We start from the raw sequence: 19,025 nt of genomic DNA, 5'->3' as shown, positions 1-19,025 counted from the left end.
TCTTATTTCTTTATTGATTTTCTGCTTCAATGATCTGTCTATTTCTGATAGAGGCGTATTACGATCTCCTGCTATCAATGTATTCATATCAGTATGACTATCTTGATTAATAGTTTTCTTATGTAATTGGGTGCTCCCATATTGGGGGCGTAGATATTTATAATTGTTAGATCATCTTGGTCCCTTTAAGAATGATGTAGTGTCCTTCTGTATCTCTGAGTACAGTCTTTAGTTTAAAATCTAATTTATCTGATTTGAGAATCGCTAACCCAGCCTTCTTTTGAGGCCCATTGGCATGAAAGGTGCTTCTCCATCCCTTCACTTTCAGTCTGGGTGTATCCTTATGTTCAAAATGGGTCTCTTGTTGACAACATATGGATGAGTCCTGTCGTTTTATCTAATCTGCAACCCTGTGTCATTTCATGGGCGCATTTAGGCCATTCACATTGAGAGTGATTATTGAGATATAGGTTTTTATTGACATCGTGTTACCTTTGAAGTCTTTCTGTCTGTAGATTGTTTCTATTTTTCTGTTCAATGATATACTTAGGATTTTTTCTCTTTAAAATAACCTCCCTTAATATTTCCTGCAGTGTCAGCTTGGTGGTTGCATAATTTTTTAAGCCTTGGCTTTCTTGGAAACTCTTTATCTCTCCATTCATTTTAAATGTCAGTCTTGCTGGATAGAGTATTATTGGCTGCATGTTCTTCTCATTTAGTACTCTGAATATATTTTGCCAGTCCTTCTTGGCTTGCCAGGTCTCTGTGGAGAGGTCTGATATTATTCTAATGGGCTTTCCTATGTATGTAAGGAGCTTCTTTGTCCTAGCTGCTTTTAAGAGGGTCTGTCTTGAAACATAATTCCTCATTTTAAATATAAGGTGTTGTGAGAACCTTTAAGAATCTAAAATCTTGGGGGGAAATCTCTCTGCCAATAGTTCATGAACGTTGTTTCCATTCGTGAGATTGGGAATTTTCCTAGACATCTTCTTCCACTATATCTTCTAGAATTCTTTCTTTAACCTCCCCTTCAGGGACTCCAATAATTCTGATGTTGGAACGTTTCATGGCATCATTTATTTCCCTGATTCTGTTTTCGTGGCTTCTGAGCTGTTTGTTCCAGGCTTCCTCCTGACCCTTTCTCTCTGTTTGTCCTCCAGATCACTAATTCTATCTTCTGTCTCAGTTACCCTAGCTTTTAGAGAATTTAGATTAGATTGGAACTCATTGAGAGTATTTTGAACATCATCCCTGGTGGCTTTCAGTTCTGCCCTAATCAATTCTGTTTGGTCATCCATGGCTTTCTCCAACCTAGCTTTTGCCTGGAGAATTGTTAGTCTGAATTCCCTTTCTGACTTATTGTCTATGTTGGTAGCCATTAGCTCTGTTGGAGAAGGTCCATCCTCTGTATTTTTCTTCTGTTGGGTATTCCTCCTCCTATTCATTTTGCTAAGAGTTGACTGAACAGATGCAGCTGGATTTATCGATTGTGGTGCAGTCAAGATGCACCCTGGAATGCTTCTGTGCAATCAGGATTCCCCACCCAAATGAGAGAAAAACAGAAAAGAAAAAGAAATAGAGTAGAAGAAAGAAAAAAAAAAAGGAAATGAAAAAAGGAAAAAAAAAGAGAGAGAGAGAGAGGGAGACAGGGAAAAAATAGAAGATAAAAGAGAAGGCTCAGCCCAAATGGGCCCCAAGGTAAGATTCATGAAATATCTAAACAAAAACAGACAAACAAAAAGCCTGATAAAAGTATATGACAAGATATATATGGAAAAAAAGGGAAGAACCTCATCAGAAAGAACCCCAAGTATAAGATTTATATATTATCAGGACAAACAAAAATTCACAGAAACACTGGCAGAAGGAAAAATTGGGAGAGTGGTTATAAATTCTCAGTGTGGGCGAGGAAGATTTTTTGATTCTTCCTGGATGTATGTTGATTTTTTTTTAAGGGACTCAACTTTCCTAAGTTCCAGGGGGATTAGAAACTGGTTTGCCTATAGGTGTAGCATTGATTGGGGAAAGGGGATTACCTTGAAGTTTAACTCTATATGTATATTAGAAAATAAAAATTTAAAAAGAATAAACTAGACTAAGCTAAGTTAAAATTTTAAAAAAATTAATAAATAGAAAAGAAAAAGAAAAACACGGGTGTATGTATCAAAAAGTTCAGGTTAGAAGGTTATTAAGGAATTTGATGTACTGGACATCTCAGTGTGATGGCAAATAAGTTAAAAATTATCTGTATGTATTAAAAAAAAGAACCAGAATATTGGTAAAGAGATAAAAATAAAAGTTGTATTTATGAAGTAGTGGTGGTTGTTCTCTTGTAGTTTTCTTTCTTTCTTTTTTTTTTTTTTTCTTCTTTCCTGCTTGGTTTTCTGGGGGAGGGCCTGCCACGTGGAGCAAACTGCACCCCGACCTTCCTCTAAGAGAGAAGCCTCAGAATGCTCTGCAGAGCTGCTTGCAGAGTCGGTTCTGAGTCATGTTCCCTGGGGATGCAGGAGCTCCTCGTTGTACCCAATACCAGGGCAGTGGCGGCTGTCTGGGCAGCTTCAGACCGCCAGAGAGATTCCAAGCAGAGATCGCACACTGAGATTTTCCCACTGTTCCGCGCTGGGAATGTCTGGTATTTCCGGATGTCAGAGCTCCAGGCTAGCACCTATGAGCACCTCTCCCAGGGGAGTGTGTGGGAGGCGAGCCTTTCAGGATTACCATCTGGCCAGGCTCCCAGCCCCTCACAGGAGCTGGAACCCACTTGTTCTCAGGCGTGCTGGCAGCTCAGGTCCGGTGGCAGCTCAGGGACCGTGACCCGATTTCTCCGCCGCACTCTCTCTGGCTCAGTGCCAGGGGAGGCTGTCCTGGGTCGGGGGGACTTAGGTCCCTGTCCCTAACCGCCCCCGATTCCCACTATTTCCCCCTGGGATCCTTTGCTCTACTTGTTTTTTGAGTGCTTTCAACCAGACTCCAAGTTAATGACGGTCCCCAGATGCAGGGCACTCACGTATTGGGGTATTACTTTCCAATCGGTCACCTCTGGTGGCTCCCTCCCCCTTTTGTTTATCTTCCGATATCAGTCTGATGTCCCCACTCTGCTTTACCTGCCACTGGCGTCTTCTTCTCCTGTAGAGATCCAGACGTGTATAATTCTGATCTCAGGCTGATTTCATGGGTGGTCGGAGTTCTTTGGTAGGTAATCAGCTCACTTTAGGGTACAGGTTGAAACGGCGCCTCCTCCTACATCCCCGCCATCTTGACTCCCCCTTATTCTTTCAATGTTTGGTAGAATTCCCCTCTGAAACTGTCTGGATCTGGGCTCTTGTTTGTTGGGATATTTTGGTGACTGTTTCAATCTCCTTAGTAGTTATGGGTCTGTTCAGGTTTTCTATTTCTTCCTGGTTCAGTTGTGATAGCTTATATTTATATACATTCACTATATACATTTATATATATTTTATACATTTATATATACATTTATTTTATATATATTTTTATAAATTTAATATATTTTATATATACATATAAATATATATATTTATGTACATTCACTATATACATTCAATATACATTTATATACATATATATTTATATACATTCACTATGAATACATCCATTTCTTCCAGATTTTCAAATTTGCTGGCGTATATTTACTCATAATATGTCCTTCTAATTATTTGCATTTCTTTGGTGTTTGATGTGATCTCTCCTCTTTCATTCATGATTTTATTATTTTAGGTCATTTCTCTTTTCTTTTTGATAAGTCTGGCCAGGTGTTTATCAATCTTATTAAGTCTTCCAAAGAACAAGCTCCTAGTTGCCTTGATCTGTTCTTTTGGGTTTTATTTCATTGGTTTCTGCTCCGATCTTTATTATTTCTCTTCTCCCACTGGGTTCAGGCTACATTTGTTGTTCTTTTTCCTACTCCTTCAGGTGTAGGTTTAGATTGTGTATTTGAGAACTTTCCTGTTTCTTGAGAAAGTCTTGTAGTGCCATATACTTTCCTCTTAGGATGGCCTTTGCTGTGTCCCAAAGGTTTGGGATAGTTGTGTTTTCATTTTCACTTGTTTCAATGGATTTTCCTTATTTCTTCATTAATTTCCTGGTTGACACACTCATTCCTTAGTAGACTGTTCTTTAGCTTCTATGTATTTGAGTTCTTTCCAACTTTCCTCTTGTGCTTGAGCTTTAGTTTCAAAGCATTGTTGTCTGAAAAATTGCAGGGAATGATCCCTATATTTTGGTACCATTTGAAACCTGATTTATGACCTAGGATTTGATATATTCTGGGGAATGTTCCATGTGCACTAGCGAATGCTGTGCATTCTATTGTTTTGGGATGGAATGTTCTGAATATATCTGTGGTGTCCATCTGGTCCAATGTGTCATTTAAACCCTTTCTTTCCTTGTTGATCTTTTGCTTAGATGATCTGTCCATTTCAGTGAGGGATATGTCCAAGTCCCCTACCATTATTGTTTTATTCTTCATGTGTTTCTTTGGTTTTGTTATTAATTGATTTATATAGTTGCCTGCTCCCATGTTAGGGCATAGATATTTAAAATTGTTAGATCTTTTTGTTAGACAGACCCTTTAAGTATGATATAAGTATCCACATTTTATCAGCTAAGTCACACAGCTATTGCTTGTGTGAGTAATCAAGAAAACATACTTATCCCATATATTTGGAAGAGGTGTGTGTTTGAGAGTGAGTTAATATTTCTTAACTAATAATTTAATCTATGCAAATTCTGTTCAGTTTTTCAATACATATTATATGGGATCAGCTATTTGTCAGATATAGAAGTCAGCTTTTAATGTATATTCATTTGAGTACAGAGAGGCAGAAACAGACACAAACACAGATAATGCCACTCTATGAGAGGAAAAAGTAAAGCAAAATCAAAAATTAAACCCAAAAAAGCACAAAAACTCTAATAACCCAAAAGTACAACATGTAGAAAAATGTTGGTGTATTTAAATTGGAGGAACAGGGAGAGATTGTCTTTTATAGAGACCTCTTAGTACAGAACTAAGGAAATTAAAAGTGAATATGCATATGCCTGATAATAAAGTGTTCAAAGGAATTGAACTAATTTCCTAAAGCAGGAACCTTGTAAGAATGTCCAAAAAATGAAAATTAGGAAAATATTATGGAATATAATAAAATGTATATTTATTCTAGAATTTGCATGGGTAAGTAAAAGACCCAGAATAACCAACGATATATTAAAGGGAAGAACAAAGTTGGTCCGATAAAACAGAATAGCAAGAATTGTGATAAAGCTGCAATAATCAAGGCAGTGTGATGTTGGCAAAATAGTAGACATGTAGATCATCAGAAAAGAATAGAACCCAGAGATAGACACAGACTAATATAATAACTTGATCTTCAACAAATAAGCAAAAACAAAACAAATGGAGAAATGTAGTCTTTTCAATAAAGCTGCTGGAAGAACTGCATGTACATAAGAATGAATTCTTCATTTCTCCATAATGAGGTAGGTGAATTTCATTAGAATTGAAAACTTTTGCCATGTGAAAGACTATGTCTAGAGCGTAAGGATGTAAGAAGCATATTTTGAGATCTTACTAACAAAACCACATCTGTTATCCAAAATATTCAAATAATTTTTTTTAAGATTTTATTTATTTATTTGACTGACAGAGATCACAAGTAGGCAGGAAGGCAGGCAGAATGAAAGAGGAAGGGAAGCAGACTCCCTGCTGAGCAGAGAATCTGAAGTGGTGCTCAATCCCAGGACCCTGGGATCATGACCTGAGCCAAAGGCAGGGACTTTAACCCACTGAACCACCCAGGATCCCCTACTCAAAGAATTCTTAAAGTCAACAATAAGGAAACACCTTGATTTAAAAAAAATGGACCAAATACCATGAGACACTATACCCCCAAAATTAAATAAAAATAAAAAAATAAATATAGATGGAAAATAAGCATGTGATAAGATGCTTCACATATTATGTTACATGAAAATACATTAACATACATTGCACATCTATCGGAGTATCCAAAATCCAGAACACTAACAACAACAAATGTGGACCAGGATGTGAAGCAGCAGTGACTCTCATTCACTGCTGGTAGGAAAGCAAAATTCTACAGCCATTTTCAAAGATAGCTTGTCAGTTTCTCATTAAACTCAACAAACTCTCACCACACAATCTAGCAATTATCCAAAATAATTGAAAATTCATTGTTCACACAAAAATCTCATGTGGATATTATTCATAATTGATAAAACTCAGTAGCAACCCTCAAGTCCTCCAGTAAGTGAATGGTTAAGTAAACTATTGTGTATCCAGAAAATGAAATATTGTTCTACACTAAAAGTAAACAGCACTTATCAAGACATAAAAAGACATGGAAGAACCTTAAACACATACTAAGAAATGAAAGAACCCAAACTGAAAAGGCCACATAATGTATGATTCCAGCTATATAATATTTCTTGTCAAAGAAATATATAATATTTCTTGTCAAAAGGACAAAACCATGGAGACAGGGATTGGGGAGGGATAGGGGTTAAAAAGTGGAAAACAGAAGTTTTTTGGGATGATGAATCTATCCTCTATTATACTATAGTAATGAATCCAAGTCATTATACATTTGTTCAAACCTATAGAATGTATAATACCAGGCATAACTCTTAGGTTAACCATGCTTTTTGTAACTGAGATGAATCAGTGTGGGCTTATCAAATGTAACAAATGTAACACCATGGTGAGGGATGTTTATAATGAGTGAGACCAGGGATGTGTGGGGAAGAGGTATATGAAAATCTTTGTATCTTCCTTGCAATTTTGTTGTGAATCTGAAACTACTCTAAAAATAAAGTTTACAAAAATAAAAAGAATACAAGTGTATACATTTGGACAAATGTTACTCATAAATATGATTCATTATGATAAATAAAATACCAGAAAATTGAATCTATCAGTAGATAAGTGAATGCTATATTTAAACATACTTTAATAATTGCAGATTCCAAAGATGTACCAGTTTTAGGATTAATTCAATTTTTTTTCATTGAAAATTATGTCATTCATGTTGTCAGCTCCTTATTTAGGTTTTACCATTAGAAGAGTAAACGACATTTTTTTTTTTAATGTTCAGAAGCCTGCATTCTAATGAGGGACTGTACCACGAATGCATATATAAATGTACAGATAATACAATTCAAACAATGGCAACAGTTATGTATTTAAAAAAAGCAAGACAATGGATAGAATGTAATGACACACTCTGACTGCCTGTGCTCACTCGCGCTCTCTCCCTCTTTTTCTAAAAAAAAAAAAAAAAAAAAAAAAAAAAAGAATGCTATGGTACTCTTAAGTTGTTTGGTCAGTGAGGGAGGGGCATACTATGGGTAAGTTCTGAGATAAGCAATTTATGGAAGTTTATACGATTTGGTTTTATTTAAAATCTATTGGATAAATTTCAGTAGAGAAATGTGTCACCTGGCTAATTTTTCTAGAGAATACTTCTGGATGTGTCATGGAGATATCTTAGAAGAAAAAAAAAAAGATGAAAATCAGAAGAATGGTTAAAAGTTCTTCACGGTACCAAGGCAAGAGACAATGGTGTCTGAGTCTAAGAATCTGCAGGGGAGATGCGGAGAAGTGAATGTATGGAACCTGTTCTAAAGATACAGTGAAGAGCTATGCTGGCAAATTAGATATAAGGTAAGATGTGGGTCATATATACAGTGTAATATTACTCAGTCATCAGAAAGAATGAATTCCTACCATTGACATTGACGTGGATGAAATGAGAGTATTATACTAAGTGAAATAAGTTAACCAGAGAAAGAAAATTATTATACACTTTCACTCATATGTGGAATATAAGGTATAGTTCTGAAGACAATACGGGAAAGGAGGGAAAGCTGAATGGACAAACCATGAAAAACTCTTGACTCTGGGAAACAAATTGAGATTTGGAGATAGAGGGGAAGGTAGGGGATTGGGTAATATTGTGATGGGCATTAATGCAGGCACATGATGTGATAAGCCCTGGATGTCATTTGCAACTAATGAATCATTGAATATTATATCAAAACCCAATAATGTACTATATGCTGGTTAATTGAATTTAAATTAAAAAAATATGTTAGAGGACCATGTGGTTCTTCTCTCTTCTCTTATTGATGTGTTCTATCACACTGATTGATTTGCGAATGTTGAACCAAACTTGCAACCCAGGGATGAATCCCACCTGGTCATGGTGGATAATCTTTTGAATGTGCTGCTGGATCCTGTTTGCTAGGATCTTGTTGAGAATCTTTGCATCCATATTCATCAGTGATATGGGTCTGAAATTCTCCTTTTTGGTAGGGTCTTTGCCTGGTTTGGGGATCAGGGTAATGCTGGCTTCATAAAAAGAGTCTGGAAGTTTTCCTTCTGCTTCCATTTTTTGGAACAGCTTCAGGAGAATTGGTGTGATTTCTTCTTTGAAAGTTTGGTAGAATTCCCCAGGGAATCCGTCAGGTCCTGGGCTCTTGTTTTTTGGGAGGTTTTTGATCACTGCTTCAATCTCATTACTAGATATCGGTCTATTCAGGTTGTCCATTTCTTCCTGGTTCAATTTTGGGAGTTTGTAGCTTTCCAGGAATGCATCCATTTCATCTAGGTTGCTTAGCTTATTGGCATATAACTGTTGGTAATAATTTCTGATGATTGTTTCTATTTCCTTGGTGCTCGTTGTGATCTCTCCCTTTTCATTCATAATTTTATTAATTTGGGCTTTCTCTCTTTTCTTTTGGATTAGTGTGGCCAATGGTTTATCGATCTTATTGATTCTTTCAAAAAACCAGCTTCTAGTTTCATTGATACGTTCTACTGTATCTCTCATTTCTACCTCATTGATCTCTGCTCTAATCTTGATTATTTCCCTTCTTGCATGTGGAGTTGGTTTGATTTGTTGTTGATTCTCCAGTTCTTTAAGGTGTAGAGACAGTTGGTGTATTCTGGATTTTTCAATGTTTTTGAGGGAGGCTTGGATGGCTATGTATTTCCCCCTTAGAACCGCCTTTGCTGTATCCCATAGGTTTTGGACCGAGGTGTCTTCATTCTCATTGGTTTCCATGAATTGTTTAAGTTCGTCTTTGATCTCCTGGTTGATCCAAGCATTCTTAAGCAAGGTGGTCTTTAGCTTCCAGGTGTTTGAGTTCCTTCTGAACTTTTCCTTGTGATTGAGCTCCAGTTTCAAAGCATTGTGATCGGAGAATATGCAGGGAATAATGTCAGTCTTTTGGTATCGGTTGAGTCCTGCTTTGTGACCCAGTATGTGGTCTATTCTGGAGAAGGTTCCATGTGCACTTGAGAAGAATGAATATTCTGTTGTTTTAGGGTGGAATGTTCTGTATATGTCGATGAGGTCCATCTGGTCCAATGTTTCATTCAATGCTCTTATTTCTTTATTAATTTTCTGCTTCGATGATCTGTCTATTTCTGAGAGAGGCGTATTAAGATCTCCTACTATTATTGTATTCGTATCAATATGACTCTTTACCTTGATTAATAGTTTTCTTATGTAATTGGGTGCTCCCATATTGGGGGCATAGATATTCACAATTGTTAGATCGTCTTGGCGGATAGTCCCTTTAAGAATTATGTAGTGTCCTTCTGTATCTCTGACTACCGTCTTTAGTTTAAAATCTAATTTATCTGATATGAGAATCGCTACTCTGGCCTTCTTTTGAGGCCCATTGGCATGAAAGATGCTTCTCCATCCCTTCACTTTCAGTCTGGGTGTATCCTTAGGTTCAAAATGGGTCTCTTGTAGACAACATATGGAGAGACCCCGAATTGCCAAGGAAATGTTGAAAAACAAAAACAAAACTGGCAGCATCACGTTACCCGATTTCAAGCTTTACTACAAAGCTGTGATCACCAAGACAGCGTCGTACTGGCATAAAAACAGACACATAGACCAGTGGAACAGAGTGGAGAGCCCAGATATGGACCCTCAACTCTATGGTCAAATAATCTTCGACAAAACAGGAAAAAATATTCAATGGAAAAAAGACAGTCTCTTCAATAAATGGTGCTCGGAAAACTGGACAGCGATATGTAGAAGAATGAAACTCGACCATTCTCTTACACCGTACACAAAGATAAACTCGAAATGGATAAAAGACCTCAACGTGAGACAGGAATCTATCAGAATCCTAGAGGAGAACATAGGCAGGAACCTCTTCGATATCAGCCACAGCAACTTCTTTCAAGATATGTCTCCAAAGGCCAAGGAAACAAAAGCAAAAATGAACTTTTGGGACCTCATCAAGATCAAAAGCTTCTGCACAGCAAAGGAAACAGTCAACAAAACAAAGAGGCAACCCACGGAATGGGAGAAGATATTTGCAAATGACAGTACAGACAAAAGGTTGATATCCAGGATCTATAAAGAACTTCTCAAACTCAACACACACACAACAGATAATCATATCAAAAAATGGGCAGAAGATATGAACAGACACTTCTCCAACGAAGACATAGAAATGGCTATTAGACACATGAAAAAATGTTCATCATCACTAGCCATCAGGGAGATTCAAATTAAAACCACATTGAGATACCACCTGACACCCGTTAGAATGGCCAAAATTAGCAAGACAGGAAACAACGTGTGTTGGAGAGGATGTGGAGAAAGGGGAACCCTCTTCCACTGTTGGTGGGAATGCAAGTTAGTGCAGCCACTTTGGAGAACAGTGTGGAGATTCCTGAAGAAATTAAGAATAGAGCTTCCCTATGACCCTGCAATTGCACTGCTGGGTATTTACCCCAAAGATACAGATGTAGTGAAAAGAAGGGCCATCTGTACCCCAATGTTTATTGCAGCAATGGCTACGGTCGCCAAACTGTGGAAAGAACCAAGATGCCCTTCAACGGATGAATGGATAAGGAAGATGTGGTCCATATACACAATGGAGTATTATGCCTCCATCAGAAAGGACGAATACCCAACTTTTGTAGCAACATGGACGGGACTGGAAGAAATTATGCTGAGCGAAATAAGTCAAGCAGAGAGAGTCAAGTATCATATGGTCTCACTTATTTGTGGAGCATAACAAATAACATGGAGGACATGGGGAGATGTAGAGGAGAGGGAGTTGAGGGAAACTGGAAGGGGAGATGAACCATGAGAGACTATGGACTCTGAAAAACAACCAGAGGGTTATGAAGGGGCGGCAGGGAGGTCGGGGGGGTGGGAGGTTGAGGAACCAGGTGGTGGGTAATAGGGAGGGCACGTACTGCATGGAGCACTGGGTGTGATGCCAAAACAATGAACACTGTTATGCTGTAAATAAACAAATAACAATAAATATTAAAAAAAATATGTTAGAGAAAGAGAAGAGTCAATAATGTTTTTAAATTAGAGAAAAACTATGACATCACACAAATGGGGATAAAATTTTTGTTAAACAGGAATACAAATTCCCATAGAAAACTAAAAACAACACACACACACACACACACACACACACACACACACACACACACATATTTTTTTGTATTGCAGTCCAAAAAGAGTCTATAGTATAGTAAACGCCATAGTTATATTGTATGAAAAAATAAAACACTTAATAGTATCAGGGCATTAAATACCAGATAACATGCATTTTTAAAAAGATTTTATTTATTGATTAGACAGAGAGATAGAGAGCATAAGTAAACAGAGTGACAGGCAGAAGGAGAGGGAGAAGCAGGTTCTCCACTGAGCAGGGAGTCCAGTGCAGGCTCAATTCCAGGATCCTGGGATCATGACGTGAGCCAAAGGCAGCCGCCTAACTGAATAAGCCACCCAGAAGCCCAAAAGGTAACATGCATTTATCTCAACATTATCCTAGAAGCAGCGACCATGCATAGGGGTAGTAATTATCTCTGAAAACAAATGAACAAAAATATTAGCTTTTCCAAAACAAGCAAAATCAATCATTGTGTATGATATAAATTATCTAGAATATAGTTGGATTTTACTGGGAAACCGTAAGAATGATTAGAAAGTGTAGGAGACACCCAATTAATATAGAAAAATGACAGACCCTAGAGAGTTAGAAATTCTACTTTATGGTTACAAATGTACCAAAACTTACACGTCTTGAACATAAATTCGTCAAGAAATTTGTAATATTTATATATGGTCAATTTTTCCCTGGAACTTTGTGAAGGAGGAGGTAAGTAAATGTATTATGTTTCTACAAGTTAAGGACGATTATAGAGTATAGGATAGAACATACAATTGTAACTCCATTCCAATGGACTCCATAAAAGTTGTGGAATTCTAATTCAAATCATAATTTTTCTGGGGTCCTTTTGGGGGTATTCATTTGAATTTGAAGTGCAGGGATATCATGATGAAGCTACATACACAAATAACACATTTCCATGAATAATTATCATGTTCTAATATGCACCCTTAACCCACTACCCAGTGCACATTTTTAAAATCTGCTACATCACATCCTTGAATACCTGTCTCTAACAATATGAGTTTGCTTGCTTGCTTTCTCTCTTTCTTTCTTTTCTTCTTTCTTTAAAATGTAGGCCTCTTTCAATATGTGTATTGTTCCATAATATAGTCTTAAACATTTAACGACAATTTCTTAATTTAATAAAATAGTCAATGCTAAAAGTTCAATGATTCGTGTTCATATATGTACAAATCATAATCCAGAAGAAATGCATCTAGTTAATTTAATACATTTTAAGTCTCTTTTAGTATATACATTATCCTCCTCATTTAAAAATAGTATTATCTGTTAAAGAAGCTGAGTTATTTATTCTATAGAATAACATTCACCCTAGATTTTTCTGGTTTAATATCCATATTGTTAAGGAGCAAGAACTTTGTTTATTGCTTGTGGATTATTCCAAGTAATATAAGAGAGAAATCAGCAACATGAACTTACTGTTAGTTAGCAGAATATATTGTAAAATGCTGTTATAAGTGAAGAGTATAGTTCTCATGTAATAAATAAACAAACAGTACAGAGGATCAGAATTCAAAGCCCTGAAGATAACACAAATGAATTTAACACAAAAGAAGGGAAGGCTACACAAAAAAATGATGATAACAGTGTGTTATTGAAAAGCATAACCAGGAAAATTGGTGAGTCAATCTGGAATAAAAAAAATTCAGATTCTACAATTAACACCAAATTCCCAAATTAACTTCAAATAGGTTAAACTTCAAAATTTTCACTCTGAAATCATAAAAGTACTAGAAAAATATAGATATTTTTGTTTTATTATTTTCTGAAAAGGGGAGTCATCTTTTCTTAACATGACACATAAAAGAAACCCTACAAAATCTACTTAAAGTATTTTGAAATTTAAGAAATGAACTTTTAGTTCTGGGTGCAATTGTAAATGGGATTGACTCCTTAATTTCTCTTTCTTCTGTCTTTTTGTTGGTGTACAGAAATGCAACTGGTTTCTGTGCATTGATTTAATATCCTGACACTTTACTGAATTCCTGTACAAGTTCTAACAGCTATAAGATGCCTAGGAATAAACCTAACCAAAGAGGCTAAGAATCTATATGCAGAAAACTATAAAGTACTCATGAAAGAAATTGAGGAAGACACAAAGAAATGGAAAAATGTTCCATGATCCTGGATTGGAAGAATAAATATTGTGAAAATGTCCATGCTACCTAAAGCAATCTGCACATTTAAGGCAATCCCTATCAAAATACCATCCATTTTTTCCAAAGAAATGGAACAAATAATCCTCAAATTTATATGGAACCAGAAAAGACCTCAAATAGCCAAAGGAATATTGAAAAAGAAAGCCAAAGTTGGTGGCATCACAATTCCGGACTTCAAGCTCTATTACAAAGCTGTCATCATCAAGACAGCATGGTACTGGCACAAAAACAGACATATAGATCAATGGAACAGAATAGAGAGCCCAGAAATCGACCCTCAACTCTAGGGTCAACTAATCTTCGACAAAGCAGGAAAGAATGTCCAATGGAAAAAAGACAGCCTCTTCAATAAATGGTGCTGGGAAAATTGGACAGCCACATGCAGAAAAATGAAATTGGACCATTTCCTTACACCACACACGAAAATAGACTCCAAATGGATGAAGGACCTCAATGTGAGAAAGGTATCCATCAAAGTCCTTGAGGAGAATGCAGGCAGCAACCTCTTTGACCTCAGCCGCAGCAACATCTTCCTAGGAACATCGGCAAAGGCAAGGGAAGCAAGGGCAAAAATGAACTATTGGGATTTCATCAAGATCAAAAGCTTTTGCACAGCAAAGGAAACAGTTAACAAAACCAAAAGACAGCTGACAGAATGGGAGAAGATATTTGCAAACGACATATCAGATAAAGGACTAGTATCCAAATTCTATAAGGAACTTAGTAAACTGAACACCCAAAGAACAAACAATCCAATCAAGAAATGGGCAGAGGACATGAACAGACATTTCTGCAAAGAAGACATCCAGATGGCCAATAGACACATGAAAAAGTGCTCCACATCACTCGGCATCAGGGAAATAGAAATCAAAACCACAATGAGATATCACCTCACACCAGTCAGAATGGCTAAAATGAACAAGTCAGGAAATGACAGATGCTGGCGAGGATGCGGAGAAAGGGGAACCCTCCTCCACTGTTGGTGGGAATGCAAGCTGGTGCAACCACTCTGGAAAACAGCATGGAGGTTCCTCAAAATATTGAAAATAGAACTACCCTATGACCCAGCAATTGCACTACTGGGTATTTACCCTAAAGATACAAACGTAGTGATCCGAAGGGGCACGTGCACCCGAATGTTTATAGCAGCAATGTCGATAATAGCTAAACTATGGAAAGAACCTAGATGTCCATCAACAGATGAATGGATAAAGAAGAGGTGGTATATATACACAATGGAATACTATGCAGTCATCAAAAGAAATGAAATTTTGCCATTTGCAATTACGTGGATGGAACTAGAGGGTATCATGCTTAGTGAAATAAGTCAATCAGAGAAAGACAACCATCATATGATCTCCCTGATATGAGGACATGGAGATGCAACATGGGGGGTTAGGGAGATAGGAGAAGAATAAATGGCACTCAATGGGATTGGGAGGGAGACAAATCATCAGTGACTCTTAATCTCACAAAACAAACTGAGGGTTTCTGGGGGGAGGGGGTGTTGGGATAGGGGGAGTGGGGTCATTGACATTGGGGAGGGTATGTTCTGTGGTGAGTGCTGTGAAGTGTGCAAACCTGGCGATCCACAGACCTGTACCCCTGGGGATAAAAATACATTATATGTTTATAAAAAATAAGAAATAAATAAAAAATTAAAAAAATTAATGACAATTGATATGTCTCATCATCTAGAAGAAAAGAATATTTTATGTGAATATCTTTTTCTTTAGTTTCATAGGCATGACTTGGTGAAAGAATTCTTCACAGTCTAAAACACACACTTCAAATGGTTGCTTAGTCTGCTGAGTCCTCTGAGGTCAAAAGAAATTATAGTGAATTCATGAGTTTAATTCAACTTACATTTAAAAAAGAAAACATGGGATTAGTCTCAAACATATTATTTAAGGAAATACATTTCATTTTGATGATTATGTAGATTGAATTCTCTTATGCTTCTGATTTGTGCATAACTCAGTTGGGACTATTTCAGAGATAGCTTTACAATTAATATATTTCTTTTTTTTTTAAGATTTTATTTATTTATTTGACAGATAGAGATCACAAGTAGGGAGAGAGGCAGGCAGAGAGAGAGAGAGAGGAGGAAGCAGGCTCCCTGCCAAGCAGAGAGCCCAATGCGGGGCTCAATCCCAGGACCCTGGGATCATGACCTGAGTGAAAGGCAGAGGCTTTAACCCACTGAGCCACCCAGGTGCCCCACAATTAACATATTTCTTAAATGATCTACAAAAAGAGCATGGGTGTAAGTATTTGAGATTTTTTTGGTCATATTAAATTTGAATCATCACGGGTTTACAAGGACAATGGGTGTGGAAGTCATCTTGCCATAGTGTTATAGGATCTGAGTTTGATAGCAATATATACCTCCTTCTTAAAAAAGCATAACCTTGGAATAACCTTGTGTTCTTAATTGGGCTAGTGAACATGTATATTATTTCTTATTTAAATCTTAATATTTTACATTATGGTTATCACTAATTTTTACCCCAAAATATTTTTGAAATGATAAATGTGTGTAATATAGGTAAAGGATTTCAGAAAATAAAAATACATGGTGAGAATTTTATGCAGTTCTATTACAATAAAGTATTAAGTAAGTTGTATGGTTTCAAACAAGTCCTGGTTTTTATTAATAATATCATTCTGATATTTACTTTATCACTGCCTAGTATTATGAAGTAGGGAGCAGAGTTTCTATATGCTTGGCTTTAATTCTTACTCATTTCTTTAGTTTCTATCTGCTGACATGATTTATCTGAGAATTTTAATTAAACAAATGGACATTAAATATTTTAATAAAGTAGAATTTAATATTCAGGGAACATTGGAGAACGGTATGGAAATACATGTCAGGAGAGATAAAGATCAGAAGTTATAATGATATTAACTACAAATATGCTTCTATGTTTGATAAAGATGTTTAGTTATGAACTTTTAGTTTTCCGTTTATGGATCTCATATTTCGTTCTCAAATATTTTATGATGTATCTAATGTTAATATTGAAACTTTACACTTTCTAAAGGTTCTGATTTGGATCAAACACACTTTGTTTATTTATTTATTATTCATTAATGTATTCATTCCCCAGTGCCTTTGTCCTGATAGCTCTGGGATGATTCAAAGTCAATGTAATGCCAAATAAATCTCAAATGTGTACATCTATATGATATTTCCAGAAATCCTTTACATAATATCTGCACGACTCAGGCAGGTCAGAACTATCTGAAGTAAAATACACGGGCATATAAGAAAAAATACATATAATTCAGTCTGCATAATCATTGATATAAAACACTTTCATTAAAATATAGTTTCTGAGACTACTGGAAGGTTTTACTTGTAAACATGAATACATGGATCAAGGCACTGCAATTATCTTCTAACTCATTTCAGTGGAATCAGTAGGCTAAACACTTATTTGATGGCTCAGAGTTTTTTACTGTGAATGATAGTTCTTTGCCATCACCGTGCCATGTCTGAGAGTGGGAAGAAAAAAAAAAAAAAACAGATCTAACCTTGAAAGCAATTTTCCCACTAGATCCACAGACACATAAATTGTATTTCACCAGGACCGGGGCAGCTCAGTAAGTTAAATGCCTGCTTTCGGGTCAGGCCATGATCCCAAGACCCTGGCATTGATCCCCAAGTCTGGCTCTCTGCTCAGTGGGGAGTCAGCTTCTCCCTCCCCCTCTGCTCTCCACACCCACCCCTCATGCTCGCTCTCACTCTCTCATAAATAAATGAATAAAATCTTAAATAAAATAGAACTGGGTTGCACTACGACAACTATTGAAGGGTTTGAGCAATGAAGGGCATGCCTCCGTTCCGAATCCACCTTCATTTATGCAGAAGGGTAATCAGGAAAAGAGAATAATAACAGTAAAAACAACACCAAAAAGAAGTATTTTTTAAATTTTTTTATTTGTTTATTTACAGCATAACAGTGTTCATTGTTTTGGCATAACACCCAGTGCTCCATGCAGTACGTGCCCTCCCTATTACCCACCACCTGGTTCCTCAACCTCCCACCCCTCCCCCCGCCCCTTCAAAACCCTCTGGTTGTTTTTCAGAGTCCATAGTCTCTCATGGTTCATCTCCCCTTCCAGTTTCCCTCAACTCCCTCTCCTCTCCATCTCCCCATGTCCTCCGTGTTATTTGTTATGCTCCACAAATAAGTGAAACCATATGATACTTGACTCTCTCTGCTTGACTTACTTCGCTCAGCATAATCTCCTCCAGTCCCGTCCATGTTGCTACAAAAGCTGGGTATTCATCCTTTCTGATGGAGGCATAATACTCCATCGTGTATATGTACCACATCCTCCTTATCCATTCATCCGTTGAAGGGCATCTTGGTTCTTTCCACAGTTTGGCGACCATAGCCATTGCTGCAATAAACATTGGGGTACAGATGGCCCTTCTTTTCACTACATCTGTATCTTTGGGGTAAATACCCATCAGTGCAATTGCAGGGTCATAGGGAAGCTCTATTCTTAATTTCTTCAGGAGTCTCCACACTGTTCTCCAAAGTGGCTGCACTAACTTGCATTCCCACAAACAGTGGAAGAGGGTTCCCCTTTCTCCACATCCTCTCCAACACACGTTGTTTCCTGTCTTGCTAATTTTGGCCATTCTAACTGGTGTCAGGTGGTATCTCAATGTGGTTTTAATTTGAATCTCCCTGATGGCTAGTGATGATGAACATTTTTTCATGTGTCTGATAGTCATTTGTATGTCTTCATTGGAGAAGTGTCTGTTCATATCCTCTGCCCATTTTTCGATATGATTATCTGTTTTGTGTGTGTTGAGTTTGAGAAGTTCTTTATAGATCCTGGATATCAACCTTTTGTCTGTACTGTCATTTGCAAATATCAAAAAGAAGTATTTTTTGGGTGTTCTGTGCCAGGCAATATTGTGAATTGCTTGCCTACACTTATTAATTTAATTATCCAAAATCATCCTCAGCTCTATGTACCATCACCATTCACAATAGAAAAGTGGGAGCAAACCTCAGAAAAAAAGAAAACAAACAATACTGATTATCCTATTTATGTTGGTAAGCCATTCTTCCTTAGTCCCATTCCATCAGCACATTCCACTTTGACTCTCTTGCTAAATGTTGGAAAACGGAGGACACACACCCATTTTTATAACACGGGAAGGTTTTGTTTTGTCTGTTTTGTTTTGTTTTCTTTTGAGCCAGACTCTGAGCTTTTCATAACAATCCTAAGTAGTTTACATTTGTTACTTATAATACATTTAAAATAGTTTTTGTGAACAATATCAAGTTCAAATAAAAAAAAAAAAACAAATACCACCATTACTAAAAG

The sequence above is a fragment of the Meles meles genome, unplaced genomic scaffold (assembly GCF_922984935.1).
Source record: "Meles meles unplaced genomic scaffold, mMelMel3.1 paternal haplotype, whole genome shotgun sequence".
Lineage (NCBI taxonomy): Eukaryota > Metazoa > Chordata > Mammalia > Carnivora > Mustelidae > Meles > Meles meles.
This window is presented reverse-complemented; position numbering follows the sequence as displayed.